General features: G+C 36.5%; 1 long non-coding RNA gene across 1 annotated transcript; it reads right to left on the bottom strand.

Annotated features, from left to right (window-relative positions):
* Window positions 1–1,881: 1,881 nt before the first annotated feature.
* Window positions 1,882–10,534, bottom strand: LOC132667307 (uncharacterized). The gene is made up of 2 exons (XR_009605075.2): window positions 10,244–10,534; window positions 1,882–2,015 (listed from the first exon to the last, which is right to left on the bottom strand). It is a non-coding gene; the product is annotated as an uncharacterized LOC132667307 (long non-coding RNA).
* Between the last annotated feature and the right edge of the window lie 477 nt (window positions 10,535–11,011).

Raw genomic sequence — 11,011 nt, forward strand, 5'->3', positions numbered from 1 at the left:
GTGCAGGGTTATACACTGAGATAATACTGATCTTAAGACTGAGATGTATAACAGCAAGTACATGGCATTGCTATTGCACTGCACATTATCTACAGATGATCATAAACCAAGACTGTTACTTAGCACAGGCTTCCATTTCTCACCATAGAGTTATACAGGTCCTAGCGCTCTTCCTTTGATATATCTTGATACTCATATACCAGTATTTCTTCCCTATAGCACGCTCTAGAATGTAGTTTACATCCCCACCCACCTTCTTAAGTGGCACTGAAACAATTTTATCTATCTCCTCTATAGTGTGTCCTTGGCAGGAGGGAGTGTAAAAGCTAAGAAGAAAAGTTTTAGATTGCAACACCCTGTGTTCAAATCCAGACTTTACTACTAGAATGTAAGCTCCTTTAGAATGAAGATCTTGTCTTGTTCACAGCTGCATTCTCAGACCCAGCATAGTATCAGGGCCAACACAGAGCAGGCTCTCAAATATCCGCTGTGTGAATTTACCAGAGGTGTAAACTTAGCCAGGCACTTTAATCTCTCTAAGCTTCTCTTTCCTCACCAATGAAATGAGGCTAAATATCTACATTGCAGTGTTACTATAAGGGTTAAAGCTGATAAATACAGGACCACGAGAATAATACCCAGCACCACAGCTGTCACTCAGTAAATGGTTCCTATTATAGCAACTGCATTCTTTGATTACGATCAACCCAATTAAAAGTTGGCTCTTCCAAGTCTTCCATTAAGATGAATTGAAAGAGTCATATTAAAAACAAAGTTATCACAAAAACAGTTTAAGATAGGTTTTTATTTCCAAAAAACAAAGCTAAATAAATTCCACTGTAGCTTTTATTTATCCAGTTGGATAGGAAAATACTGTGGGGGTTCAACATCAAGAAAAAAATTGTTTATACTCAATAAACAATTATATTTGTAGATTTTTCTTAGCTGTATCTTTATTATAATTTGGTTCCATTATATTTGGTAAAGTTTTCTACTTAGCATGAAATACCTAAAAACAAATTTTAAGTTACCAAATAGTTTTTAGAATTTACATGAATTTTTAAAGATGTTGCTTTAAAAAAAAAGCCTATAAAATGGGCAATGCTACAATTCTGTACAGCAATAAAGAGAAAAAAATCCTTCAAAGATTGGACTGGCTTATGTATGACATCCTATGTCCTTAAGACTAACGGTATCAAATTTAGTTGTCAGCTGACAGAGCTGAATTTCTGACATGTGGCATATACTAGAGTCTCACAATGAATTCCTCAGGGTACCTGTGCCACAAAGCCTGCTAGAATCAGCCTACCCCAAACTTAATCCTGACAAAATTTTTTTTCTGAACCCCCTTTTTTTTTTATTTTTTTTAATGTTTTATTTATTTTTGAGACAGAGAGAGACAGAGCATGAGCAGGGGAGGGGCAGAGAGAGAGGGAGACAGAGAATCCGAAACAGGCTCCAGGCTCTGAGCTGTCAGCACAGAGCCCGAAGCGGGTCTTGAACTCACAGACCACGAGATCATGACCTGAGCCGAAGTCAGACACTCAACCGACTGAGACACCCAGGCGCCCCTGAACCCCCTTTTAAAAAAATCTTTCAGAAAGCAGCAAATTTTAATTGCTGTTTTCTGAAAGAAAGAAAGAAATTTCCAATTAGGATATCTGAAACAGACCCACTATATTCTAAGCACCTTTGTAAAAGGAACTACTATTAAATATACAAGTTTTCTGAATATTACCGACAAAATTTAGGATTCTATTCAGTTACATGGTAAAGAATACATTTTTCTGGAGCAGCAATTTACCTTATTTTAAGTATCAGTGTTCTTACTTGACAGTTAATTTTTAGTTCAATGTAAATAAATAAGACCTGGAAAAATAGTTTGTAATTTAGGATGCTGTACTTCATATCCCATAATTATTGTTATGTCCTCCTCAGGAATGTAGGTCGAGGATATCCTAATTCTGTCTGACATGTTGATGAGAACTTGATAGCGAGGAATTCTTTTCACTGGCCTAAAAATATAAAAACATGAATTAAGAGGTCAAAAATGGGAGTTAATATATTATCTATATTACAAAATTGTGTAGGAGGCAAATGCTTTACTATTCATTCCTCAAAAAACCCACTGTATAAATTAGTTTAACTAAAATAACATTTAATATTTTTATGCATATTGTATTTACAGCCAAATGGCTCCTACCAATAATCTAATGTGGTTTAAATTACTTTACATGTTCAGTTTTGTTTCAAAGACTAGATGGGGCGCCTGGGTGGCGCAGTCGGTTAAGCGTCCGACTTCAGCCAGGTCACGATCTCGCGGTCTGTGAGTTCGAGCCCCGCGTCAGGCTCTGGGCTGATGGCTCGGAGCCTGGAGCCTGTTTCCGATTCTGTGTCTCCCTCTCTCTCTGCCCCTCCCCCGTTCATGCTCTGTCTCTCTCTGTCCCAAAAATAAATAAAAAAAAAAAATCATACATACAAAGAAATATAGGAAATTTGCTAGTTGGGAAATTGGTTTCAAAATTTAAAAAAAAAAAAAAAAAAAATATAAATTAGTTTAACTAAAATAACATTTAATATTTTTATGCATATTGTATTTACAGCCAAATGGCTCCTACCAATAATCTAATGTGGTTTAAATTACTTTACATGTTCAGTTTTGTTTCAAAGACTAGATGGGGCACCTGGGTGGCTCAGTTGGTTGAGAGTCTGACTTTGGCTCAGGTCAGGATCTCACAGTTCATGAGTTCGAGCCCCACGTTGGGCTCTGTGCTGACAGCTCAGAGCCTAGAGCCTGTTTCAGATTCTGTGTCTCCCTCTCTCTGCCCCTTCCCCACTCATGCTCTGTCTCTCTCTATCTCTCAAAAATGAATAAACATTAAAAAAAATTAAAAAAAAAAAAAGACTAGGATTCACAGTGGCTAATCCAAGTCAAACTGTTCTCGTGGTGAGGTAATAGATATTTTTCAAGAGGGATGATTTGTGCTATTTTATTAAAAGAATAATACCCTTGGGGCGCCTGGGTGGCTCAGTCGGTTAAGCATCTGACTTCGGCTCAGGTCATGATCTTGTGGTTCATGGGTTTGAGCCCCGCGCCGGGCTCTGTGCTGCCAGCTCAGAGCGTGGAGCCTGCTTCAGATTCTGTGTCTCCCTCTCTTTCTGCCCCTCCCCTGCTCGTGCTCTGTCTCCCTCTCTCTCTTTCAAAAAATAAAAAATTTTGGGGGCGCCTGGGTGGCTCGGTCGGTTGGGTGTCTGACTTCGGCTCAGGTCATGATCTCGTGGTCTGTGAGTTCGAGCCCCGCGTCGGGCTCTGTGCTGACAGCTCAGAACCTGGAGCCTGTTTCGGATTCTCTGTCTCCCTCTCTCTCTGCTCCTCCCCTGTTCACGCACTGTCTCTCTCTGTCTCAAAAATAAATAAACGTTAAAAAAAAAAAATTTAAAAATAAATAAATAAATAAATAATTTTTAAAAAAAGAATACCCTTTTATAACTTGTTTATCAGGAGGGTATTTATGTTTCAGCCACTCTTCTGCTGGAGATCTGGCTTCAATATCTCGACCAGCAATTACTCCCAGATAGCCATGGTGATTGTGGATGATCACCAATCCCACCTCAAAATAGTGTCCGGCCTATCTTAGTTTCCATACTAAGGGATGAAAAGCCCAGGTGGCAGGAGAAAGTGCTAGCCTAAATGATCCTGAAACCAGTAAGTGATCCCTAAATTTAAAATAAAAAATCCTCCAAATATCATGCTACTTACCATCTGGTGGGTGGTGGAATGTGTGTGTGTGTGTGTGTGTGTGTGTCTATTTTTTAAAATCTGAAGATTGTATCACTTATCCTCTGCTTCCCTTCTGCAAACAACTTTGAGCAAAGAGTTAAAAACAGATAAATAGTGCCAACACTTCATACATACATCAGGTTTACACTGATCACGTTAATTACATACTTATGTTTTATCTGTCTCTATATAAGACTATGAACTCCTTAAGATCTGGGCTATATCTTAAACATTTCTTTTCCCACTATCTGGCTAATAACAGGCTAAGAAGAGGAAAAGCTGGCTGTCAGATCTTTTGTTTTATTCCCTATCAGAGGGATAGCGTTTATAGCAGAGTACAATGCTGGTACACATAGAAGTAGGGAAGGAAAATGCAAAGCACTGGTTCTACAATGTATGTTCAGAATGCCCATTTTATCTCTAAATGGGTATGCTTTTATTTCTCTAAAGTTTAGCTTTCTCAGAAAATAAGTCTGTGGCTATGCAAAAACATGTTTTGTTGTCTAAACTAATCTCTTAAATTATTTCAGAACCTATATTCACTTTAAGCTTACAGATCTAAGCTATAGGCTCTAAGTGTCCACCTCTGCCCTTTAGCCACCTGCACAACTGAGTTATTATCACTTGTGCCACACATGCCTCACCAATAGAACAAAATACACTGCTCAGGGAAAGTTGCTTTTGAAATTCTGACTGCAACCACTATAAAAGTGCATCTAATAAATTAAGTTAACTTTTAATAAACAGATGCTTAAATTGAATTTGTTTCCATTAGCATTAAATTTTACTTTCAAAGCTTATTTTAGAAAACCATATTTGTATTTAATAGCAATAACGCATTTGTAGTTCATACAAAAAGGTTTGTTTTCCTTTTATTGAATCAGTCACATTTACTGTAATTCATTTAAAAAGAATTGGTACAACAATTCAAATATATCAACTCTAGCCCAAGTAAATAGCATCAAAAGAAAATTTTTCTTAGTTTATGCTAAATTAATCACGGAAAGTCTAAGATATTCTATATTGGAGTGGAGGTAAGGTATAATTAATGCTGAATGTCAACCAAATAAAATACAAAATTATTTTTAATATATCAAGTGTTTCACCAGCTCAATACTAAAGTAAGCATAGATTTCTTTTTCATCATCATTGTACCTATTTCTAAAATTATAAAGATGCAGTGATTACAAACTGATGTGTCTCTACAAAGAAGCCAATATGAATATGCAGTAGAAACCTTTAAAAGAATGTACTTGCAAACCATAGAGGTCAGCATGTATTTGAGGAATGACTATATTGGTTTCATTCTGTAGGAATGTTGAGATTTCATAGTACCCCAAAATGTTACTACTCTTAAACATTACATTCATTTAAAAACATTCAATTGTTTACTACTTCATTTGAATAATAATTATCTCATGACTATTAAATTCAACACCGAGGAAATGTTTTATGTAAATGTTTAGACACTTCATTAACAAATATTAACTAATGATTTTTCATATTATTTGGGAATAACTCTGGAAACATAACACTGCAACAACCACACAACTGAATAACTATGAGAACACCTGCAGCTCTGAGATTTGTACAGATTCCAGCCACTTACCCCACCCACCACAGTAGCCCTGATGGCAGGAATAGTAGAAACCCCAGCAGTATCCACACAGCCACCCAACTACTGCTTTGCTATGTGTGAACAAGTGTGTTCAGAAAGGGAACATGGGAGTTGGGAGAATAATGAACTTTTTTGAAACATAGCTATGGCATGATAGGGGTAATACCACTTCCAGAGGTAAAAATGGAAGTTGTACTTTCTTTGCTTAGTTTTCAGTCCACTACTTATCAGAACTATTATTTACACTTAAAAATTTTTTTAACGTTTATTCACTTTTGAGAAACAGAGAGAGTGTGAGCGGGGGAGGGGCAGAGAGAAGGAGACACAGGATCAGAAGCAGGTTCCAGGCTTCCAGTTGTCAACACAGAGCCTAACCTGGGGCTCGAACGCATGGACTGCGAATCATAAACTGAGCCAAAGTTGGACGCTTAACCAACTAAGCCACCCAGGCACCCCATATTCACGCTTTTTGAACACCTGTAGATAAATGCAATGCATCTATATACCTAAGTGAGTATGCAGACCTGAAAGAAAATGTAAATCTAAAGAATTTTTAAAAATCATGATCAGGATTATGGAATGTAGTGTCACTGTAATGCTACACTTGCAACATATGATAAAGGGGCACAAACTAAAAATGCTTGAAATTAATAAAAAAAAAAAAAAGAGAAATCACTTAAATTTTAAGTATTTGCTTTAAAAAAAAAAAAAGAATTCTAAATACCATTCTCATTCTCCCCTTCTTATCCTGTCTCACAAAGTGCTATTTCCCATGAATGTTCCCTGTCTAGTCATAGAAAGGATAAACAGCCTAAAAGCTTGCACGTAAGTGCCCTTAACTGAATCAGCCACATCACAAATAAGGCCAGACATCTTTTAGTTTTTGCCACTGAGAACTCAAATGAATTATGATGGAGAGGTTTTCATGACTAATTTAGAAAAAAGTGGATTATGTGTTTGAAACTATTTATCAAGTCTTTAATAATAGTGATGGAAACTAAGGAATACTGGTTTACCTAGAGCATAGTTCCTTTTTCATAATCTATCCCCATTTCTAGCCAAGCCTAAAATAATCTGGGACAAATGGAATAAATATCAAGTTACCTAATTATTTCTTACAGTTTTTCTCATTCTTCTTCTTAAATAAGAATAAAATCAGCACAAAAATGTCAAAAATTTTATTTTTATTTTCAAGGTTTGCAATGAACTTTGGATAAATCTTCTTAAATTTGTAGTGCCTATTAAACTATTCTGTTTACTGATGCCTGTGGTCAGTGATACCCCTTGGCCCATAATTATTTTTGGACCACTCTTCATTCCCTAGTGGTCGTGATGCTTTTAAATTCATGGATTTACACTATTATCTGAAAAGTTATGTAAACATTTATGTGTATGTATATAGCTAGACAGACATATAAATCTTCAAAATAAAAGCATTACTCTTTTGCCACATCTGCCATTACTCCTAACACTACAGTTGAAAGAAAATGAATCTGCCTCCTCTTTTTTAAAAGGAAGTAATTATCCCTACTCTTAGTTCTCTGCCTTTTAAAATATTTATGCAGAAAAAACATGGATTTAATAAGCATTAAATCTAGATGACTAGAAACTAGGTAAATCTTCCACATGGTCAGAAAAGACCTTTCCTAACTTCCTTTATTTTATACACAAAATCTTCATTCAAAATATATCTTGGAAAGGGTATGTGCAAGTCAAGAATCAGATTAGGACTCAAAGGTAAAATGTGAAAGCAGATTTATATCACATAAACGTATACTACTTTATCTTTAGTAACCAGTCTTTCATATGAGTCATCCATGCTTTCATTCTTTGGTATGCCCATCTAAAACCATTCCAAAAATCAGAAAGCACTAAAAATAAATAAAATGCTTAAAATATGCATATTAATATATAGCAAATGATGCTGCTTGTTACATAATGTCTAGCTGTCATCTGAGCAAAGGACTTGTCTTTTTTTTTTTTTCTTCTAGAGAGACAGACAGTGGGGGAGAGGGACAAAGGGCCAGAGGGAGTGAGAGAAAATCTTAAGCAGGCTCCACACTAAGTGCAGAGCCCAGTACATGGGGTTCAATCCCACAACCCTGGGATCAGGACCTGAGCCAAAATCAAGAGTCAGACACTCAACTGACTGAGCCACCCAGGCGCTCTGAGAGGGGACTTGCCTTTCATCCAACGACACTGAGTTGATCTGTGCGAAAGTTAAGAGAAGACAGATCTCTCTTGTAAAACAAGAGTATTAAAATACATAAACACACACACATTCTGTATCATGACCAGTAAATTTTCTCTTTTTCATGAAATAAGGTGTCAGAACTTCAGATTATTGTATCACAAGAATATAATCTATAAATCAGAAAAGTATAATCTGGCTACATAACATTTTTCTGCGTTTCTATAATAATTTTATTTTTCCTTACAGTCAATTTCCTTTTCCCACAAAGGCTCTTTTTCTTGTTTTGTACATGCTTATTTTTTTGTTACATGTTTAAAAGGACTATAAATCAGATAAAATTTATTGTTCAGAAAAAACTTTTTGGAGCATATTTGTTTTTAGAAAGTGAAATACATCTTATAGGGCAATGAGTCACCTCTGGAATACTTTGGAGCTTTTTTGGGGTCAACACTGGTCTATTCTAATGGTAAAAAGAATTCTAAAACCCTATATACCAATATTTAGCATTGATATGTGATTTTATAATAATATTTTGCTACTGTTCTCTAATGTCCCAAGAACATATAAAACTGCAAACAAAATAATGGAGGCTGAGGGTAAAATCCAGATTTGGGGCAGCCAAGAAACTTACCACATCCTCTACCTCAGCCCTCAACGACATGACACATGATGCCTGTCTGAAGTAGCAAGAGTAACTTGGGTATTTCTCTCCCCCAAAGGATAGGTCAAATATACACCAATAAATTGCTGAAAGTAAGATTTTTGTGTATGGCAGAATAAACTACTCTCAGGTATATGGAAGGATGAATATTCTTTTTTTCTGAATATGATTTCTTTTCCAACTACATAGGGAAATGACAGATGAAATAGATAAAGACAAATTAAGATCACTTTTCCATTATCCTCACAGTCTTGCTTCATCTTCCTGGAGATAAAGCTAAAAAGTAAACATTTTTCAGAAACTACACTTTGTCAGCTAACGTTATTAAGTGATCTTATTTCTCTCCAAAATTGTCTGAGCCCCCATTTCCCCATCAGTGCTCAAGCTAGTGTTTTTTTTTTTCAAGCTAGGTTTTACGAGATTTGAAGAAGAGTTCCTCTTTGTTCTTAAAGCTAACTGAAATTTTTAAGTAGTCAAATCACTCAAATATTGTTGAAAAGTATTCTACTAATCTAAACAAACAGATTTAGTGTTACAATTTACTACACCATCCTCTTCTGCCCTCAGGTAAAAGGAGGGATGATTTAATTACAAAGCTTCCACTACAAAAGGACAATGAATACTGATCTTGGATTGGTTTAGTTTACTTTTGTTTTCAAATATTTACACTAGGATGATTATATCAATGTGTTAGGAGGTTTCTATTCCTGAACCTTTTCAACATAAATAGTAAGATGTGCACTTTTTAGTTTGTTTATTTACTTTGAGAGAAAGAGCACAGCAAGCAGAAGGAGATTTGGAAGGGCAGAGAGAGGAGAGAGAGAATCCCAAGCAGGCTCGGCACTTTGCACCGAGCCCGACTTGGGGCTTGATCTTACAGACCGTGAGATCATGACCTGAGCCACAATCAAGAGTCAGACGTTTAACCAACCAAGGCACCCAAGCACCCGACATGTTGTTTTATATACTTTATTTGCCAAAAGCCACTACATTGATTAATCATTATTATCTGCCCTACAATCCCAAAATATTTTATTAAATAACATGTAAAGGTCTCCTCTGAAGGATGGTAGCAATTTTTTTTAAGGATGAAAGAAAATAAAAGAATTACAATACAACACAACTTTTTTTTTCCTTTAAGACTGTGACAATTGCTCACATACCCCGGAGACAAAACACTGCAAGGGTAGAGCTGTCTACGGAAAATAGAGCTACAAAACCCTCAGTACACTATTTGCAACAATCTCCACAGTAATAAGTCTTCTAAGATGCTTCTCTATGTATTATTATCAAACAAAAAGAAGGAAAACATGTTTACTCACCCTTAATGTGAAAATTCCTTTAGCAACATTTGCATGTGAAACAACAGATGGTTTTCCAATTACTACTGCCAAACTCAGAAGGTTACTAATTTTTAGTTTTTGGCATTTTTACTTTTTGGATTGAAAGCTATTATAAGCATTACCAGGTCATTAGGTTTCTTCCCAGCTATTACTCGATTTAAAATAAATGATAAATAACTTAACTTGGTTCCCCTAATTCAAGCACCCAATCTTCCACAAAACTTGGGTTCACTTAACAGGTGTCTCACATTTGTGAGCCCAGAAAGCTTACTTCATCTATGCAGCAAAAACAGTTAAAGAGACATCTTAGACTACCAGAAAAGCTTCCCTCACTAGGATCAGAAGATACTTTCTTAAGAGGGGACTGAAATTCCTGAGACCCATTTAATCCATAGTTCCTGTATTAAAACGATAAAAGGTTAGAACTTGGTACAGAATAAAAAATTGAGAGAGCCTAATTACATTGGACTTTTCTGCTGACTTGAGCTCTCTCACTCTGGTTACTAAGATGGCATTTGTCGGTCAGTGTAACATAGCTGCCTACGTTTTCCCTGCGGTGTTCATCCGCCAAAAGAACTACTGGTTTTAGACATGTAGTGGGGCAGAAAATCAATGTGCTATCATTTTTTAAGCTGTCATTTCTCACCTTCAGCTGACTCTTCACCAACAGTAGCCTGACTGGTTTCTCTCAACTTCTTTCCCTGAATCTGGTTTGTTTCTTGATTTACCATGCAATCCTGGAGTTGAAGGACCACAGAGGACAACTCTGGGCCCACCTTCTACTTAATCCCAAACCTCTTCTACAGCATCTTTGATAAATGGTCTTCAGCATTACAGAATTGGTAGAAAACTATAAAGAGTAATAGCATAAAAAGCCAGTCTTGGGACTAGGGAGAAAATATGAAATAAGAGGGGAAAAGTATATATTGAGGAGGAGGAAAACTACTAATTTTTTTTCAATATATGAAATTTATTGTCAAATTGGTTTCCATACAACACCCAGTGCTCATCCCAAAAGGTGCCCTCCTCAATACCCATCACCCACCCTCCCCTCCCTCCCACCCCCCATCAACCCTCAGTTTGTTCTGTTTTTAAAGTCTCTTATGCTTTGGCTCTCTCCCACTCTAACCTCTTTTTTTTTTCCTTCCCCTCCCCCATGGGTTTCTGTTAAGTTTCTCAGGATCCACATAAGAGTGAAAACATATGGTATCTGTCTTTCTCTGTATGGCTTATTTCACTTAGCATCACACTCTCCAGTTCCATCCACGTTGCTACAAAGGGCCATATTTCGTTCTTTCTCATTGCCCTGTAGTACTCCATTGTGTATATAAACCACAATTGCTTTATCCATTCATCAGTTGGTGGACATTTAGGCTCTTTCCATAATTTGGCTATTGTTGAGAGTGCCGCTATA

The sequence above is a fragment of the Panthera onca genome, chromosome B2, assembly GCF_046562875.1.
Source record: "Panthera onca isolate mPanOnc1 chromosome B2, mPanOnc1 haplotype 2, whole genome shotgun sequence".
NCBI lineage: Eukaryota > Metazoa > Chordata > Mammalia > Carnivora > Felidae > Panthera > Panthera onca.